The sequence below is a fragment of the Anser brachyrhynchus genome (genome assembly GCF_964034855.1).
Source record: "Anser brachyrhynchus genome assembly, chromosome: 9".
Lineage (NCBI taxonomy): Eukaryota > Metazoa > Chordata > Aves > Anseriformes > Anatidae > Anser > Anser brachyrhynchus.
Window position 1 is genome coordinate 8,846,441 of NC_137703.1, and position 18,861 is coordinate 8,865,301.

The window sequence follows — 18,861 nt, forward strand, 5'->3', positions numbered from 1 at the left end:
TCACAGGGCACTTTTCTCACAGTATGAACACAGGTGATACATATTTAAAGAATATAATATTAATGGAATAATATTTCACTGATGTTTTGAAAAATGTATTTCTTTAAAATTTGATATTTAATCTCAAGGATAATGAGTAGCATCTTGAAAGAGATAAGAAAAAAAAAAGGGGGAAAGGAAAAAGGAAGGTTTTCTTTTCTTTTTAAAAAAAGAAAACTTCCCCAAACTGAGAACTCAAAGATCCAGTCCACTATTTGGGCCCAGATGTAACTTGTATGAAGCCAGCTCATCAGCAGGGGTGGGCTGATTTTGGTGATGAATTGCCCTTTTGTCAGCTAAGGATGGGGCCTTGTGTTCCCTCTCTCACACTCGCTGTTGACACATGCCCTGTTCCTTTTGGCCATTTCCTAGGCTGTCCTCGTGGCGTCTGTGCTGTCCCCCTTTTCTTTTTAAGGACCTGCAGAAGACTTTCCTGATGGATACCCTGAGGACTGTTTTTTTTGTCCGCCACAGAGGTGGACACTTCCCTTGCATAAAGGCTGTGGCCCCAGCACCCATCAGCGTGGGATGCCCGCGGCACGGGCAAGCTGCTGTTTGGGCACCTGTCTGCTGCAAACATAACCATCCTCGGCCTGTTCGTTAGTTGTTTTTTTCACATAGGACTCAGCCGTCACACTGTTTTTTTTTTTTGTTTGTTTGTTCATTTTTGGTGATGATCCCCTTGGGCCAGGTTGAAGCTGAGCTGAATTTCGGCGCTGCTGCAAGGCACGATGAGCTGCAGGCTCATACCCTGGGGCTGAACTGGCCCCTCTGTTCCTTCCTAATGCGTGTTGGACACATTGGGGCCTTTCTCTGCCATGCATTTGTAACTCCCGTTGATGCTAATGGGGGTGACATGTGTCTATCCGACGGAGAATAGACCCCATTGACTACAGCAGTTCCCCAGCCTTGAGCGATGCTCGTCACTTGATTAAGCCAAACTAATGAGGCACGACCGGGGCCAATGGGAATGTGTGGGACTCAGGCCTTGCAAAATCTGGTGGAAACCTGCAGCATTCACTGGGGGCTGGGTTTTGTTTTGCCAGGCAGAGCCTCAGGATGCCACGGGGCGGATGTGCGGTAACAGGTGCTGTCGTACAAATGAACCTTGTGGAGAGGGTTTGCCATCACCAGCAGCAGCACCCCCCAAATTGCCTTCTTCCAGCAATAATTACATGTAAGAACGTTCTGTGTGCTCAGCCGTGTTTAAAGTAGTTTGATGTTGGCTTCTGCTCTGTGTCTTTCTACACTGAATCTTGAATTTTGTCCCATGGTTTCTCCTCAGGAGCACACATATGGGTGCACCTTTGGCTCTTTAGCAGACAGCCTGCAGGTGGAAAAATCAGGCAGCATCCTTTTCTCTGACACTGGTTTGGGAAATGGGGAAGGTGGGAAGGAACAAAGTCCCTGAATGGAGTGCTTCTTGTAGCCTTGGCCCCTCTGCCAGAATAGCCACATGAGGCACAGCGCCTCGGCTGCGCGCCTGTCCTTGCCACCAGCCACCGAGTGCCCGCTGTGCTCGGCAGTGCTGGAGAAGTGGGCAGGGCTGCGTGTCTCTGCAGCGTCCAGAGCCACTGTGTTAGTGGCAGGGCACAAGCCTGAAGTCCAGGGCAAGGCTACAAAGGCAGATCTAGATCTTCAGAGAAAACAGCTTTAAAAAAAACTATGTTCTATTTTAGGACTTGCTGTTTTGGAGAACCTGATAGAGAAGTTGCCCGTACTTTCCCCTGTACTTTACCTGCTTGTACGTTCCAGGTCAGAGGAGGTTTGCATTTTTGTCATATTGCAATACTTGCCTTTATGTAAGTGCTGCTAAGAATAAAATTATCAGTGGGAGAAAAACATCAGTTTGATGTCTAAATTTGGAAAACTTGATGAATAAATCTATTAACTTCGTTGTGAGGAGAGGAAAGAATAGCAACCCTTTGTTTAAAGCAAAAATAAATATAAAATAAGAGTTGATGGCCCCTTCTGGTTTTCTGAGATGTGTTTTTTTTTAAAGTTCTCGTCCCCCTGAAGAGTAGAGATATTACTTTGCTCTGATCTGTGGGACTCTGGTGTAAGAAGACATGGTCAGTTGGACCTGAGAGGCACCGTCAAGATTAACAAATGCCTTCAGATTTGCAAAGGACAGGAGCAAAGGGAGTAGGAGGGTTTGTCCTCTTGTGTAGGTGTCCTTGCAGAAAGCAAGGCTCCTGGCAGGTGTTCAACACCACCACTGTCTGCGCTGGCATTGTCACAGTGAGCAGCACCCTGTCCCAGGACACTGATAATTGCAGATGTGGGAATCTTCAGGCTTTGCCCAGAGCTGCTATAGAGGACACAGCCATCTATCTGCACTTTGCAAGGCAGGTGCCTTCTTCTGCCTGCCCCAAGGTTTAGCACAAGGCAGCAACAGCCGCTGTCATAGCCCACAGTGTTTCAAGGCAAGCACAATTTTCCTTTGCTCAGCACCTGTGGCAACTGCACCCATCGCTTTTCTTATGAAGTATATCCAGAAAAGGTTACTTTACCTTTATAGGTAAATTAAAGATTATTTATTGAGCAATTGATGTTGAAAGCAAAAGGTTAGAAATGAAAGATTTATTGCTGAAGTATTAAAGCACAGTCCTGGTCTAGCTTAAAACATGGATGACTTCAGATGAGTCATCTCAGCTGTTTTTATCTTGGGGTCCCTTATTTTTGTTCCAGCTGTCAGAGCTGCAAGTTCAGCTCTCAAGTTATGTGGAAGTGCTGCCTTCAATCTATCTCCTTCTTTCCTCTCATCTCTACTCCACTCTTTAAATCTTTCTGGACTAAGAAGCTGGCATATGATTGTGAATGTCCTGTTTAGATCTCCTTACCAAGTGGCAGTCTTGGGTACTTAATGACTATTTTACTTTCCTGTTTAATACTAAATTGGCTGGGCATGGGGGAGAGGCAGTGCATAAACCAGGCAAATACTGTTTATGTTCCTTCTGTAGCTGCTCTATGGACACCTATGGGTCATTAATTCCTTTGTTCCCAGCCAACCTGCCAGCTGGTGGCTCTCCTGCCCAGTTTGAGCTGATCTCTTCATGTGGGCTGCTGACCTGTTCCCAATGAGCCCCACTACAGGATGTGCTCAGGAGAGATCAGGACCTTGGGACATTGCTAGCTTTCTGCTGAGACTGTGATTGATGGAAGTGATACAGTCACGATACAGAGGGCCAGGAGTTCCATCTTTCCTCCCACCTTACCTTCCACGTATTGTTGGTATTAAATGAAAGAGTAATATTGTCTGTTTGGTGGCACTCCTTGTGTATCTAAGGTGAAAGCACGTGCTTAAGTACTTAGCTGGAGGTTAGTCACAGGGTCTTGCTGCCCAAAGTGCTATTTCCCCTGGGAGAGGCGATGCATTGGGCCAAGACAGCAGATGGATGCCACTGCTGAAGAGGGGCTAAGAGCTAAGCTATGACTATAGATCCATCACGCAGAAGCCCAAAGTGTTACTGCAGCCTCCAAGAAACAGCCTCTAATGACAGAAAGCAAATCAGCATCATCTCGTGACGCTGTTGTTCCTGTAGGTTATAAATTTAAAAGAAGGCAGGCTGAGGAATGGAGCGTGGAAATCCCTGCTGATCAGGAGCAAGACTATTTTTCTCCTTTAAGAACATTTGCTCAGCTTTTTGGTTTCCAGTGTTTTCAGTTGCCATATCAACCTGAGAAATTTGCCTGGCAATTGACAGTATATTTTTCAACAGAAGATTTAAAAAATTAGTTGCATCAGCTCCAGCATCTGATTGCTGGGATTTCACTTTATCTTATTTTGTTTTATTCTTGGTATTTGTTTTTCAAGACGCATCAGCGGATGGCCAAGGATCCCCACACTACCTTTGACTAGGCACATCTCAGGTTCAGAAATCTGCGTGTAGAAGTTACGTGACAGGTCAAAATGTGGCAAAAGCAGGGTTAAAGCCTGTGGGTCACATCCCTCTCAGGGGACAGGCTAGGAAAGGCCACAAGAGTTGGCAGAAACATGCTGGCTTAAGCTAAGTGGCAATTTCAGGTTTTATGTTGCTCTGAGGGGGAGGCACAGTGGAGGGGAGGGAGGTTCCTCTTGGCTTTGCCATTAAACAGCGAGTTGTTTTTCTAGAGTCCATGTCTCCCCTCATCTCCCTCCCAGCACCATCAGGGTGGGGAGCCTGCACCTGTGCCAATGGTAGTCCGTGACCTCTGTGTCCTGCTGTCCATCCATCCATGTCCTTTCTCCATCCCATCCCTGGCTGTTCATGGGTCACTGGTGTAAATGAGGAGTGAATCTGTGCAGCGCAGATGAACCTGCGGGGACTTTTCAATGGTGAATATACTGTTTGGTTTGTTGTGGGATTTTTTTTTCTTTAAAAGGAATGAGAATGGAAAACAAGAAAGTCAAAAAGCCCTGAATCTTTATCTTTTCTAAGTGGAGACACCGCCACAGCAGGACATAATGGCTTGCTGTGGTGGTGGTTTGCCTGAGAGCCTGGAGATTTATGTAATGAGAAACACAATTCCTGTAAAGAACATTGTTAAACCTTTTCAAAATTTCAGCTATAAGCCATTTTATTGCTAATAATATGGCTAGATTCTCCTTTTGAAGAATCTGGGAATGTTTGACAAGAGGGGAAAATGGAGAGGACTTGAGGCACCATAATCTGTATTTTCCATTTACCTTGCATGAAGCTTGAACAACACATGTGCCACAAATGATTTGTTTATTCCTAAGTGCCCCCAAGGAGCCCAGTCTCTATTCTCAGGCATATAATGGCTATTCAAATGAAAGCTTTAATAGATTGTTGCAGATCTGATATCAATGCAGTGAGAGAAAGAGATATGCAAATATTCAAAATTAAACAAACTAGCTCCTGCCCTTTGCCTTTCGAGGTGCAGTCTCAAATCTGGATCATGTCACCAATGCAACGAGTCTGTTAGACTCAGCTCTCTGGGGAGCTAGATCTTTTTTCTCTTTTTTCCAGCTTGTCTCACAAAACTGTCACATTGTTTGAAATATTTGCTGTCTGTAATACTCAAGACTGAGGAAAGCCCCAACCAGGGCTGAAACACATGATGTATTCTGAGTTGGGACTCTTGGTGGGAGAAGCTCCTGCTGTGCTGGTTTACTCTATGTCTTCTTAGACGAGGGCCTCTAACTTCAATGCCTTGCCTGGGCATTTCCCCACACTTGACAAACAATTCAGGAAGAGTGACAGTTGCTTTCCGTGAATAGAGGTGTAGTTATTTGGGGGATACAGCCTAAACACAATTTGGTTTTGTCCACACTGGAAAACAAAACAGGGGCTCTACTGTTCTTGACGTAGCCCCCATTCATCTTCCTCTTCTCACGATCTGTGCAAGAGCTGGGCCCAAAAACCACTTCAGAAATGTAAAAACAACGTCATCCACCTAGCCATTGAACCCATGCCAGCAGCTACTGTGTGCATTGAACAGCAGGTAAAACTAATAATTTTACATCAAAAATACCGTAAAAGCTTCCAGCGTCTTCTAGCCTCTTGTAAAACTGCTATTATCTTGTCCAACCCTCAGGGCTTTTCGTACAATTATCAATTATGCTGTGTGGATTTTAAAAAAGGCAGCGTCTCAAACACAGGCCAGGCTGGGGATTGCCCAAGCAGCAGCAGTACTTTGGTGTGCTTGGCTGGCAGGAGGGCCTCGCTCACCCCGGCACAAATGTGGGCTCCTGGCTCAGGGACAGCAATCCTCAGAGCATCCCTGAGCCTCTCTTGTCCTCCTGTTTGCTGTGCTCTGATCACAGGAGCTTTGAAGCACCGCTTGCCCCTTGCTCCGTCATTGCTGCAGGTGAACTGAATGGTCCCAGTAATAATGAGTGGGACTCAACCTTTTGGGATTTGTAGATTCCTAAAGATTCCCCATTTGGAGTAGGGCCATCCTTCTTAATCCCTCAAACCTATGGGCAATGGCTTGCTGTTCTCCACTTGTACACCATTAGAATTAATCCATGAATCTCCAGGCATCTAGAAAACCCAAGCTACAGTATGAGCAATTAGAAAAGAGAGCCCCATTCCTTCTCAGGAGGAAGCAGGAAGAACCTTGCTTTGGTTGAACTCTGTGGACAGTCTGCTGGCTGTAAAGGGACCAGAGTACGTCAGAGGTGACGTGGGAAGCTGGGTTTGTACTCCTGATGTATTGCTTCATTAATGTGAGCCAAGGCTGGGCGCCTTGGGTTTTGGGGATGGAAGATCTGATGACGGCAGCTGGGGAAGAGGCCTTCAGGAAGTAAAGTCTCAGCTTTAATTTGGCTAGCCATTTATTTCAGAACCAAGGAGGGAAAAGACCGTTAGCCCAAATGATAGAGAAAAGATCTTTGCATGTAAATGTGAACAGTATCATACAGAAATGTTCCTCAAAACTATTTCATGACAGTCGTTGGAGCCGTAGCCAAATATCTGAATGTGGCTAGACAGTTGGTTTCTACTTGGAACTAAAGGTGATCTCTGAAAACCTTGGCTGTGTTTAAACACGAACTGGGCTGTAAGCTTCTTATGGGCTGTGGCTACAAAAAAGTAATAAATAAATAAAGGCTGACTCACAGTAAGAGAGGATTGGGTTGGCACATCCCCGTGGAACCCTCCCGGGTCTCTGAAGGTGCCCAGCATCTTGCTTGAGATCCCAAGCACCAAGCACTCCCTTAGAGTTCTCCTTGCAGCGTGGGTGGTAAATATTTTTGAAAGACTGGCTTAAGGGCTTTAGATGAGAGGTGTTTCTTTTGGCCTGTCAGTAGCAGAGAAGAAATAAAATGGACTTCTCCGGAGTTTTTCCAAAATGCATGCCTGATTCAGGCGCGCCCAGTTTCCTCAGAAGTGTGAGTTCCTGATCCCAACAGATACTAATTCAGATTTCCGTAATACCATTGCCAACCCCATCATTTCTGCATAGAGCCCTCCCTGAGCAGCACATGGAAGCAGATTTGTATAAGAGTTTTCCAATTAAACATTTTTCTAATTTGAAAATATTAATTAAAAACTGATACGTCTTGAGGGAAACTCTTGGTTTTGGCATATCTCGTTTTCAGTTTAAACCGTCTTGACTTAGTCAGCATTTTATAATGAAAGATATTATTTTTCAAATAAAAAGCACATGATTCTATAGGAAAAATATACTAAGAAAAAATTAATATTTAAGCATGAAATAATTCAAAAATGCTTCATTAAGATCCAAGCAGGCTCTAATCAATTTTTGTTTCTTTCAGATTGCTGGTTTCGGAAATTGAGATTACCATTTCTGGTCCTATTTAAGACTGAGGGAGAAATGTGAAATTCTGAAATCTTTTCAAGACTGGAAAACAGCTTTCTACCAAGTTCCCCTCAAATGAGATTGCAGAAATTCTTCTTTCTCCTTTTCTGGCTCTGTTACCACGCAATTCTCTTCATGCTTGTCTCCAAGACCAAATCTGAGCCAGCCTGAGATTTGTGCTGACGGTGAGTGCCTGCTTTTTTTTTTTCTTTAAATAAAACAATTTCCTAAGGCATTGAAGTAGGCCTGATAAAAAGCAGCTTTTAAAATTCATTTTAGTAAATAGTTTGAAACCAGACCATAAAGCCTCATAACTGTAGGTTTGCCCTTAATTGTACCTCACTGACAGCCCATTTTCCTTCTCCTTTGCAACCACTCTCCTTTATCTTTAATAGCAAAACATATTGTATGCTACTTTTGAAAGATTTGTGGGTTTTCGCACAAATTGAGCAAGATCTGTAGGTAAACAGTGTCACCTAGTGGATGGATGGCATCAACTTTTCCAAACTGTGGAAGAAGTTTGTCTGTGTGTTTTTTCCCTTTTTTCCCAGAATTTCAAACTATATATAAAATTTCAAATTGGAAAAGGCCCTGTACTGAGAATTGGGATTGTTTCCAAAATGCTGCAAAACTAAACACGCATAATGTGGTGGGCAGCTGTGGGCTGGTGTATATAAGTAATATGCGTGGGCATGGATCCAGTCACATCAGTGGATACAAAAGGGAAGAACAGATTCTCCAGCTCAGTGCCTGAATAGTGAAAGGTTAAGGCAGCATAACGTGAATTTCTTATTTCCTGGATGTGTGAAGGTGTACCGAGTTTCACAGTGGTCTCCTGCACCCTTAGCTGCTTGTCTCCAAGCACAGAAAACAAGAGAATATCAGTAGGCAGCTTTGTTGTATAATCAGACAAGGCTCCTCAGCAGTGAAAATAAAAACTCACAAAGTACTTGGGATGAGAGATTTAGAAGGGAGCATCTCAATGCTGGGGGGAAAGTATATGCACCATGGAAAAATTTCATCCTGAGAAGGAAGGATGATAACTACAGGGACGTGATGGTAGATATCTATGAGAAATGCTACCTAAAAGGAGCAGGAAATATGATAAGGCTAGAAGAGCCTTCTGAGTAGGAGGTAACATGACGGAAATTCAGGGCATGATAATCTCAGTCAAGGGTAAAATACCCTAGAAGGAAGGATATGCTCCTAAAAGCAGGAGGAAGAGACTGGATATCCTGAAGCCCACTTAAAGTACTTAGGTTTATGCTTTCCAACTAGTTTGCTGTCAGGATCCCTCATCTGGAGTCAAAGTGAATGCAGAATGGGTGGAAAGAGAAGGGTTTGTGATGCCCTTTCACTACCTTCACCTTCTGCTGTCTGTAAGGCTGTCACTGCAGTTTGTGAGCAGGGAGCAAGGTTGGCTGTCTTAGCTGCATAGTCACAACTGCATTTGGCTTTTCTGAAAATCCCTTGAATGCCCTGCTTCTTTCCTCACTCCTTAATGTAGCTGCTGTCCTTACAGCTCCTCTCGCTGGGGCAGTGAGGGCACAGCGGTGAGGGACCGGGGAGGCAGCGAGGACCCTGTCAGTGGGAGCAGGGAGCTCATATGCTCTGGGCTGTTTGGATAGGATATTTTCTGAGAGAGGCTCTCTGCTGCCGTCACCCAGAGCAGGTAGCTGTAGTCCAACATTTAGACCCAGGTCTTACATTGACATGGATTTGGTTAAAGCAATTAGCCAGAGCACTGTGAAGAATGTATAAGGCATGTTAGAATTGCAGTCAAAATGATCACTATCTAATTTTCATAGCTGAGGAAATCTGAACTCTAGCACTTAATTACCTTCCAAACAAAAAGAAAAATATTGATTGATTTTTATGGCAGATTGTTCTGCTAAGTTTGTGTTTGGCCTCTGTTTTCTTCATTTTTGTCATGTATGAAATGAATATTCTGTCATTCTTCTCCAAAAGGGTGAAAGCGATTACCGTGAAAAGCCCAGGGAGCTCTGTATGCAGGCAAGCTCAAATATGCTGCAAGTTGGGACACTTTCTCACCTGAGTATACATTCTGTTTCCAAAACAAACACTGGTATAACTGTATTTACTCTGTTAGATGCAGTCTCCCTTCAAACTATTTCAGTTTTCCTTTTCGTACTAGTCTTCTTGGACCAGTTCCCACTGACTGAATCAGTGGAAGGCACCATCTTCTAATGGTCCTCGCTGTGGACATCGGCTGGCATGGACATATCCCTTTGACTATTCTGTGCCTCAGTTTACTTCTCCATCAACATAAGCTCTACACTCACTTTCCAACGTGCTTTAATGCTGGGGATGTCAGAGCTCTTTTCTTAGCTGTCCTCCCTCAGATAGTCAAATAATTACTAAATCAGATGTTTTTCATTTTCCCCTCTCATAGAGAAAGCAATACTAATTCTTTTGCTCATTAAAGTGTAAATGGAGAGGAAGCCTGTTGAGATCAGTAATACTATGAAACGTAAAAGCAGCATGTGAGGTCAGTCTTCCAACGTGAATTACGAGTGCAAACAAAAGTGAGCAAAAAAGCCTGAGTGGATCAAGAATCCCACTCCTGGGAATAGGTGAAGAAAGGAAGAAATAGAAATAGCACCTGGAAAATGTTGCTCTCATCAAAACAGACCTCCTCCCGTGTAAATATCCCCTAACTCTAATATTAATCAAATAGAAAATCACGTATTCTATGGAATCCTCTTTTACCTTGTGAAAATGCTCATAGTAAAACCCGGACTTTATTTTTAACAATTATTCAAAAAAAAAAAAAAAAGAAAAATAAACTCTCGTTCCACCAGGAAATCATAGTTTCTTCGGCCAAGAACATCTAGTTTGAAGGCTGAGAAGGGCTGGCATATCTCCGTAGCAGTGTGTAAGGACAGCCCAAACATCTTCACGTTCCCAGCCCAGATCCCTGCTGCCAGCAAGCCCATTGGATGCTCCTGCTTGGCCTCTGGCTGTGCTCACTGCCGGATCCGTGTGTGATGATGGCACCACGCCGAGCCCAGGGTGGCCTGCCAGTTCCCGAGGGGATGCAGGTACTGTGTAAAGAGGGGGTTTGGTGGGCAGCCTGCCTAAGGCTGTGAGGGGAACTGCCGCCTACCAAGTACCCTTCCCTCTGCAACAGCGACACACACGATTGCTCCTAAGCCCCCTTTGGCATATGCATGTGTAAACAGGTCCAAATGGCAGAGAAGACAACTGTGCAGGTAAACACCGCTGCCAAAAAGGAAAATTGCATTGCTCAGGTAACTGAGGAACCTCTGGCAGCAAGGAAAGGTTGTAAGAGTATGATCATGTTAACATCCATCCCTCTGGCTGGCTGGGTGAACGATAAAGGTTGTAAACTTACATCCTCTGCCTGAATATTGAAAACGTGGCAGCTAATGCTGTAGTAAAAGAGGTAATATTTTATTCATTTAAAAGATCAGCACACAGGAAAAGTGAAACACAAGACTTATAAGCTGTCTGCATCCCATCCTTCATGGTGGCTTCAGCCCCTAAGTAGTCACGTTTCTGAGCACTGGGGAAATGTGAGGAGGTAATCATTTCCTCTGACTCAAAAGCATAACAGCAGAACAGAAAGCAAAGCAAAAAACATGCAGCATGTTTCTGAGTTTCCCTGTTTCGATCTGCTTCTCCGCATGTGTGAGGTTTTTTCCACCAGAATCATCATTCCTCGTAATTCAGCTTAGGGCATTGAGTTGCCTGATTCATGAGGACTTCAACAAATCTGAAGTCCTGGAAGTAGTCTGGAAGGAACTATGAAAGACTCCATGTTTCTTGGGCTCTCTTTGCTGCCCGTTCAGATTTTCCAGGAGTGCTATGAGATAAACTTTTTATCTCTACATCACCATTTCACATCCATCCCCAGAGCAGCTCATACCTTTCAATGGGAAAATGTCTGGGAAAGAGCTGAAGGAAAGCTTTCACTTCAGATTTACTCCCTGCCCTCTGACTCTCCCCCTTCTGAAGAGGCAGCTCAGAGTTTCTGTACCAGCTCACCAGGGGGATGAAGGTCTCCATCAGGACTGGTCATTTCACTGTGTCCAGCCATCCCACTCTCTTTTCCAAGATGCTCCAGTCCAAGTTGATCAGAACCCAGCTGCCAGAATTGATTCTGCTTTCTCACCCTTTCCCAGGAGATGTTTCAGCCTCCACAACACAACTTCCAGCTGGGTTTCACCATGTTTGTGTCTCACCCTGGCAAAAGCTCCACACTTGCCATGCTCCTTTCACAGGGGCTGCAGAGAAGACGATGGGTGTGTGCTTGTATCATTTATGCTCTTTCATTATTACAATGTAGGAGAGGGGAAGGGCCAGAAGGTCATTCAGTGGCATCTCCAAAATGTAGATCTCAGGATGTTCCCGGATGAAACAGACGTGTGAGAACCCACCACTGCTGCTGGCTTTACTGGTTTAAGGCTGTCTTGGTGTAGACACTAATCTGCCCTCCTGTTTCCAGAGGCAGGCTACCAGTGTAGCACATCAGTAAGGCAACCAGGAGGAGGTGACACCTCTTCTGTAGGTGTGGGACTTCAGTCTCCAATGGTTTCATTCCAGCACCTTTCCCCACTGTAAACGTGGTGGAGATTCTTGTTGATGTTCTAAAGTCAGCATTAAATGGGATGTTTTAAGCTGAGGATATTTTCCCAGTTCTTGGAAAGGGTTAGACACAGCTCTGAGCTGGGCAAAGTGTGTGTTTGCCATCAAACTAAGCAGCTGTGTTCATCTTGTCTTGGATTTCTTTATATGAGACAGGCTGATTCATAAAAGGAAATGCTGAGGCCACACAGGTTGTCAAGTCTCTAGTCTAACCAGGTGTAATGACTGAGGTTTTGCAGGAAAGCTGCAGTTAAAGGAAAAAATAACAGATCACGGGTCAAATCCATCCCTGATGCAACTCTGTCTTCCGTGAGAGTTACCCCTGGGTGAATCTGGCCCCATGTTCCTCACTCATGAAATAAAACAAGATCCCTTCTGCAGCATAATCAATTGGAAAAGGGAAAAGGAGGGGAGAAAAAAAAAAAAAAAGCTTCCTTCTAACCCACATTAAAAATAATCACTTTTTGTTGCACAATGGGGCAGAGAAAACCAGTCCTCCTAGACATCAGAGCACAATTTCCTCAGCATGTCGGGGGGGTGGGGTGGGGGGGGGGAGGCATAACTGAGGGGTCTCTTTCATTTCTGCTCGGTTCTAAACAATATAAAGAAGAGGGGAAAGCATAAATATATGTATCTATATAGACAGATATTTGTGCTTCTTGGATTGATTATATCACCAGTGTGGGATCTGGAGGTCCATAGGAGGAATTTTGCACAAATAGAGTGATTTAGAAATGAGGATTATATTCCTTCTGTTGATTAGACCTGTTGTTTAAAAATAGTAAAATATATCTGTTATAAATGCCCGCTAGAGTTTTCACTGCTGTGTGGCGTTTTCTGTTTCAGCTTTTTCTTCCCTTTTGGCAGGTCTGTTGTGTACGTGAGCTCTACGGGAATGCAGAAAAGCCACCTGAGGGAGAAAATTGCTAATCACTAAAAATTACTAATCATTCTTTCACACTAAACAAATCCCACCGAGAGGTTTTTAGTTACACAAAGGTGGATTTTTTTTTTCTTTCCTCTTTTCCCTTTTTCCTCCAGCTAATGATACAGAGGTGCAAAACGGAGGATATCACATCCTACTATGCATTAGCTGCGGCATTTTCACATGATAAGATCTAGGTCTGAGTCCAAAATAAAAGCACAATAGCCTGAAAATCTTCTAATGCACGACACTAGCACTTTGCAACCAAAACGACAAGAAAAGGAATTCAGACAGTCACAGAATCATCTTTCCAAGGTTATTTGTATTCTAGTAGTGGTGAGGTCCCCTTGCTGAGACTATGACCCCTGTGCAATTGCCCCCCTAAAAGAGTTTACAGCTTAAACAAATAAGGTAGAAGGTTGGAAGAAAAAGGCATAATTTGATCTGCAATTCTTACAGGACACTCGGGGACACTCTCACAGTCACATTTGGATATCCGTAGTGGAACTAGATGCTAAACCTACTTCTTCTGAGTCCCCGTGTCCTAACCAGAGCAGTCATCTCCTTCCCAGTTCCACTCCTTTGGTCTTAGAAAGACTTTTGCTGGAACATCCCCAGAAATATGAAGCTGTTCTTGAGTTAATCCCAGCATGGTTCAGGTTGACAGGGACGTGAGGTTGGAGGTCATCTTGTCCAAGCAAGACCACCCTTGCTCTGCACAAGCAAGGCCGCCTAGAGCCAGTTGCCCACGACCATGTCCAGATAGCATTAATCTTCCCAGTATACTTCAACAAATCCATTCCACCTAAAAGTTCTCATTTGCCTTTGCTAATGATGCTCAGAACATTTCACAGGCTGAAGTTTCTCTTGTGTTGGCATGAGACACTGGGTAGCAGCAGGTGCATGCCAGGTGAAAAGTTTGGGTGCCAGTTCATGGCTCATTCTCTACACGGGCATCCTGCTCCTACAGCCCTCATGCAATGTGTCCAGCCAAGTGAACTACGTAGAAATTGTTGACAGCTGACAGCAGTGCTTCCTGGGGAGTTTCAAGAGATATATGCATTCCTGGATACCTGTCTGAAATTCTCTGAATTTCAGACAGGCAGAGAATTCACCATAAGGGAAAAAAATCAGTGGCATCCCTGTCCAAATTGAATTATGGCATTAATATATATTAAACTTACATATCTATATGTACTTTTGCTTGCTGACCTCTACTTCAGACCTCACAGCACAATTAAGCACCTTCTGCTGATGAGAAAATGGCATGTTTTGTTTTCATTCCTTCAGCCTCTTTGGAAAATGCTGCAAGCTTTGGACTTTCCAGCAGGCATGGGGTGGCCAGGATTTCCCCGGGCTCAGCCGCTACGCCACAGCCCCACAGGTGTGATCCCCTGGTGATGCAGCATTCCTGTTTCTCACTTGAGCAGAAAGAAAACCAAGGCAACAAAATCGCCTTGTTTTCAGTCCATCATCAACAAGTTCATTCTGCCATGCTCCACCACTTCAGAGTACCTGTTTAATTAATTTTGACACATTTCTTGCAGTTTGATTCTTTGGACCAAATTTAGGGCTTCTGTAGGTCAGCTGATCCCAGGTTCATAATACTTGAAAGAGATTTTTTTTTCCACCCCTGTTCCCTTTGTGTTTCTTTGTTGATGTTTCCTTTTTTCCCGTATCTTTGAACACAGTAGACATCACCTAAACTAAACCAAACAGAGGTGCAATATGTTTTCTGTCATTGCTGTAAACTGGTCTGAAGCTCATCTTTTTGTGTCAGCTCTGACTATTCAGGTTGCAAAACATGAGACCCTCTCCAGAGCATTTTTTACTGCACTCATAAAGAAATAATGCAAAACTAGGAACTGTTACTAAAGAAAGGATATCACAAAGCATGAGCAATGTCTGGCTATGGGTCTGCTCCTAATCTCTTCCCTGGACAGAACAAAGTAGGACAGTGCTCTTAAAATACATCTATTTTATAACCAGATCCAGACTAGTTGCTGCTTTGCTACAGTGATGAGCAGTTATATTTAAATGCTGTCACTGACTTTAGGATTAACACTTCATGGGAAGCACCTGTGAGGAGCCAGCGCTGCTCAGTGCCATGGCCATCCTAGGAGTGCAGCCCCCCGTGGGGGCCATGGGAGTGGGCACTGCCACTCACTGTTCCTGCAGATTTCCTTGGTTTATGGCTTCTAAATCACTAACTATATTGCCTTGAAATATTTTTCTCTAGAGAAAGCATGTTGGTATTTTCTGAAGCAGACCATGGCATTACTTAAATTTCATGTTTTGACATAATATTTTTAAGCTCACATAATTCACTGAATTCCACCCAAATTAATAGTTTCAGTACCTCAGAAACACCATTTGTTGGTCAGTTTTAGCCTTCCTCTGAAAGACTTATTTTTTCTTTTTTCCTTTCCCCAGGGGTCAAGATAGGTTCCAATGGAGCCTCCATGAAGCATCCTTGGCATGAGAGGCCAGTGATGACAACAAGCTTTCTCCATCACAAAATGGAAGAAAGGGCGTCAAGGTGATCCTCTTCCCTGTGCTGAAGGATGAGACACCTTGGGTAAAAGCCCAAAAAGGGAGATCTCTGTCAGTGTCTTCTGCCACATGTTGACCTCTGCATCCTTCAGTGCTACTGAGATCTCCTGTGCACCCCACGGGCCTGAGGGAGATTGGTGGTGTGGCCAGAGAGATAAATCCCCTTCAGAGGAGCAGCATCTTTTGTTACAACATGGGTGATAAAATGAATTGTACAGCTGCTAAAGTACTTTTATACCATGATAACTGCAGCCACCCAAGGGTTTGTAAGCCAGAGCTACACAACATAACAAGAAAACCCAGCTATATTTAAGCTGGCATTGGACCACCACATGCACTAATCTCGCACAGTTGCAAGGGTGAAGAGTCAACAGCCATTTGCCATGAAGCTTTATAAACGCTGCTGACATCCTCGAGCTAAGAGTACATTGGGTCAATATACAAATTTATGTATCTCTCAATAAAACATACATTCGTGTAGCTTTTGGGTCAAACTTAAAGGGCAATTACCTCCGATAGGCACCAGCTGTTATTCTCCTGCAGACTTCTGGGACTCCAAAAGCACAGAGAGCCAGGAAGTCTGAATTTAAGAGAAGGAGGATTAAAGAAGATCCCCAACAGTAAATAAGTGCTGTTAAGATGCCATTTTGTGGTCAGGTCATGCCACTACCATTATCAACTAGCCATAGCTACTGGTATCAGGAGGAGACCACAGCATTGCCATCAGGTGAGTTAGTAGTAATTATAAGGTACTTATTTAGTCTAAGGAAAATACAGTGCAGATTACTCACTGGCACCTGAAATGGCATAATTAATTGGAGCAATTTATTAAGACAAATAGAGGGTCATGGCTAAGCAGGGTGCTTACAGTTAATTTATAGTTAACTAGGGCACTCATTTACCCTTCTCACCTCCACCTAGCAGCTTTGTGAGAGGATTTCATCATGCTTTTGAGAAGTGCAGATGCTGGGTCTTCTCTTATGCTATATGACCTTACCACTGTTAATGTGATTGCAGTAGGAAAAAGACTGTTTTCCTTGCCCAGGTGTGGTTTAAATGGTCTTTCTCAACTCAGTATTTCTCCAGCTAACTGTCTAACAACTAAAGCACAGTAAAAATATACCCTATTTCCTCATGTCTTGTTTTTACTGAATCTTTCTTGTGTCCATAAGCAGGGCTGATCCTCAACTAGTTTATAAGGGATTTATCATGAGATCATACATTGTTTTCATAAAACTCGTACAGAATTCTATATGGGCTCTTTTATCATTGATAAAACCTAGAATGATTACCAAACAGTCCCAGCTCAATTCAAAAGAGTTATTATAAACCAAGACAAAATATTTTCTTAGGGAATTGTGACAATTGAAGTTTAAGTGTATATGCAGCTTCTGGCTCCTCATTGCACCACGCTACCTGCAAATTGGGTGCACCTTGATCTGAGTCTTTTAATTGCTCTGTTAGAAATGACACGGGGGCTGCTACTGGTCTCTTTTCATAGAGGTCGCCCTACAGCCCCCACTACCACACCCTTATAATGTAAACCCAATGCAACTGTCTTAATTGTTACACTGGTTTTGTGAAGGGGGGGAGTTGGGGGAATCCTGAAACCTTGTACATATCTGATTTGTATTTCTGCTCAATTTTGTTTATTGCCTGATCTTTGTAAGCTCATTTTATTGACTGTTTTTTAATTATTAGATGTCCATACTAACTGGAATTGCAATGCACTGAAATCTTATAATGTTCCGTTTTTTTATACCACTGGTCACTCTGCCCTAACCCTACATGTATGCGCTGAATAGCCACATTGTTCGTTTATAATGTCCTTGGCTTTTCTATAGCCTTGTCCCTGTGATGTTACTTGTGGACACAGTGGGCTGGATTGAAGACAGTGAAGTTAAAAGTGGTGATGTATGCAGCTATGTAACTGTGAGAAGAAATGTATTGATTCCACATACTTCCTTTTCTAACCTGCTGTAAGGTGTTTCATCATGCAGGACATCATGGAGATCTTATATTTATTACTTAACATACATTGAAAGGTTTGACTTCTCTTTCTTGCTGGCTTTCTGAATGGAAAAAGCTGTTGTTAACATGTCTTGCGTGTCAGAGATCAGGCTGTTCATGACAGCTTATGAAGCTTTGAACGTATATAGTAATAGAGAGGAATGGCAAACTGTTATATTAATGTAGCTGAAGCACAAAAAGTGAAACTATTGACCTTGCCAGCTCTGCATTTGGGGCAAATGTTACTGCAGTGAATAGAGTAACTTTAACTAGCCTTAAACAGAAGTTGTTTTTAATTTTTTTTCACGTGTTTTGCTCTGGTATAGATAAATGTGAATGCCTAAGAAGGGCTGGGCAAAAGACTAAAGATAGATGCAATTTTGCAAATATCAGGATTATTTTGTGTGTGTGTGTGAAAACTTGTCTTTTGGACAAAGAGGCCAATAATGAAATAGAAGCAAAAATGATTTCTGTTGGTTGGTAAATCACTTTAAAGCTTCTGTTACTCTAATTTCCTTTTCTAGAAAAATAACCTTTCAAAGCAGGCAAACAAAAAGCCTTTACCATCTCTCTTGCATGGCATGGCATCAGTTCACTGAATGGAACCAGTCAGTATGGAATAGGTGGACATCCAGCACACCTTTAATACAAGGCAGCTCTTGACCTCTTTGAGACAAAAGGTCCTGCAAGTTGCAGTGCCTGGTTCCTGGAATATGCAAAAGATACTGCAGAAACATATGGCAAGAGATAGTAATGTGTTGAGAGGTACAGATGGGCTACAGGGAGAAGCAGATTGCTCAGCTGCTTTCCATTCTTTTCCCCTAAATCCAATATAAAAATCATCCTGGCAGGACAACGTATGGGAAGACAAGGCTTACCAAGGGATGCTGTCCGGGCTCAGGCATACTATCTGCCTGTCCAAGGCCCTGTTCCGTGGAGGTGATTCCTGCCCCACAGCTCACTTGCACGGCCGTTTCTCTGCATGCAGCATCGCGTTTGCTTGTGCAGCTGCTGCCCCGGCCGTGGGTAAATACACCAGGGGCAGAGGTGCCAAGGCACTGTGCTTCAGCGTGGGTTTGTGCGGCTCACATCACTCAGTGCCACCAAGAAAAACTGCCCTCTGCCCTTCCCACAAAGGAAAGCCCTCACATGGGAGCACAGTGCTGTCCCCCAGTCCCACACCGAGCCTGTTGAAGCAGCCTCCTTTCACCCTGCCGGTGCGCGGCTTCCTCGGGCGCCGTGGAGCAGGGAGCGTGCTGGGGAAGCCCGTGCCGTGGCCATTAGTGCTGCACTGGCAGCAGCCTCTGCGGATAACGAGAAGCCCTTCTGCCTCACTGCTATTAAACCGCTGCCTTTTCACGAGAGGAATCCTGAATTCTTCCTCAAACCTAAACAAAAAAGTGAGCCTTTTATTCGTTTCATCATTATCTAGGGCT

General features: G+C 43.9%; 1 protein-coding gene and 1 long non-coding RNA gene across 2 annotated transcripts in view; one reads left to right on the plus strand and one right to left on the minus strand.

Annotated features, from left to right (window-relative positions):
* LOC308199858 (uncharacterized protein) overlaps positions 1-10,256 on the plus strand; it is a 322,615-nt gene extending 312,359 nt beyond the window's left edge. The window contains exons 8-9 of the transcript XR_013955048.1: positions 7,265-7,493; positions 10,131-10,256. The gene's annotated coding sequence lies outside the window, so the exon portion shown is untranslated. The remainder of the gene's footprint in view (positions 1-7,264; positions 7,494-10,130) is intronic.
* Positions 8,306-16,059, minus strand: LOC308199861. The gene is made up of 2 exons (XR_013955050.1): positions 15,926-16,059; positions 8,306-12,181 (listed from the first exon to the last, which is right to left on the minus strand). It is a non-coding gene; the product is annotated as an uncharacterized lncRNA (long non-coding RNA).
* Between the last annotated feature and the right edge of the window lie 2,802 nt (positions 16,060-18,861).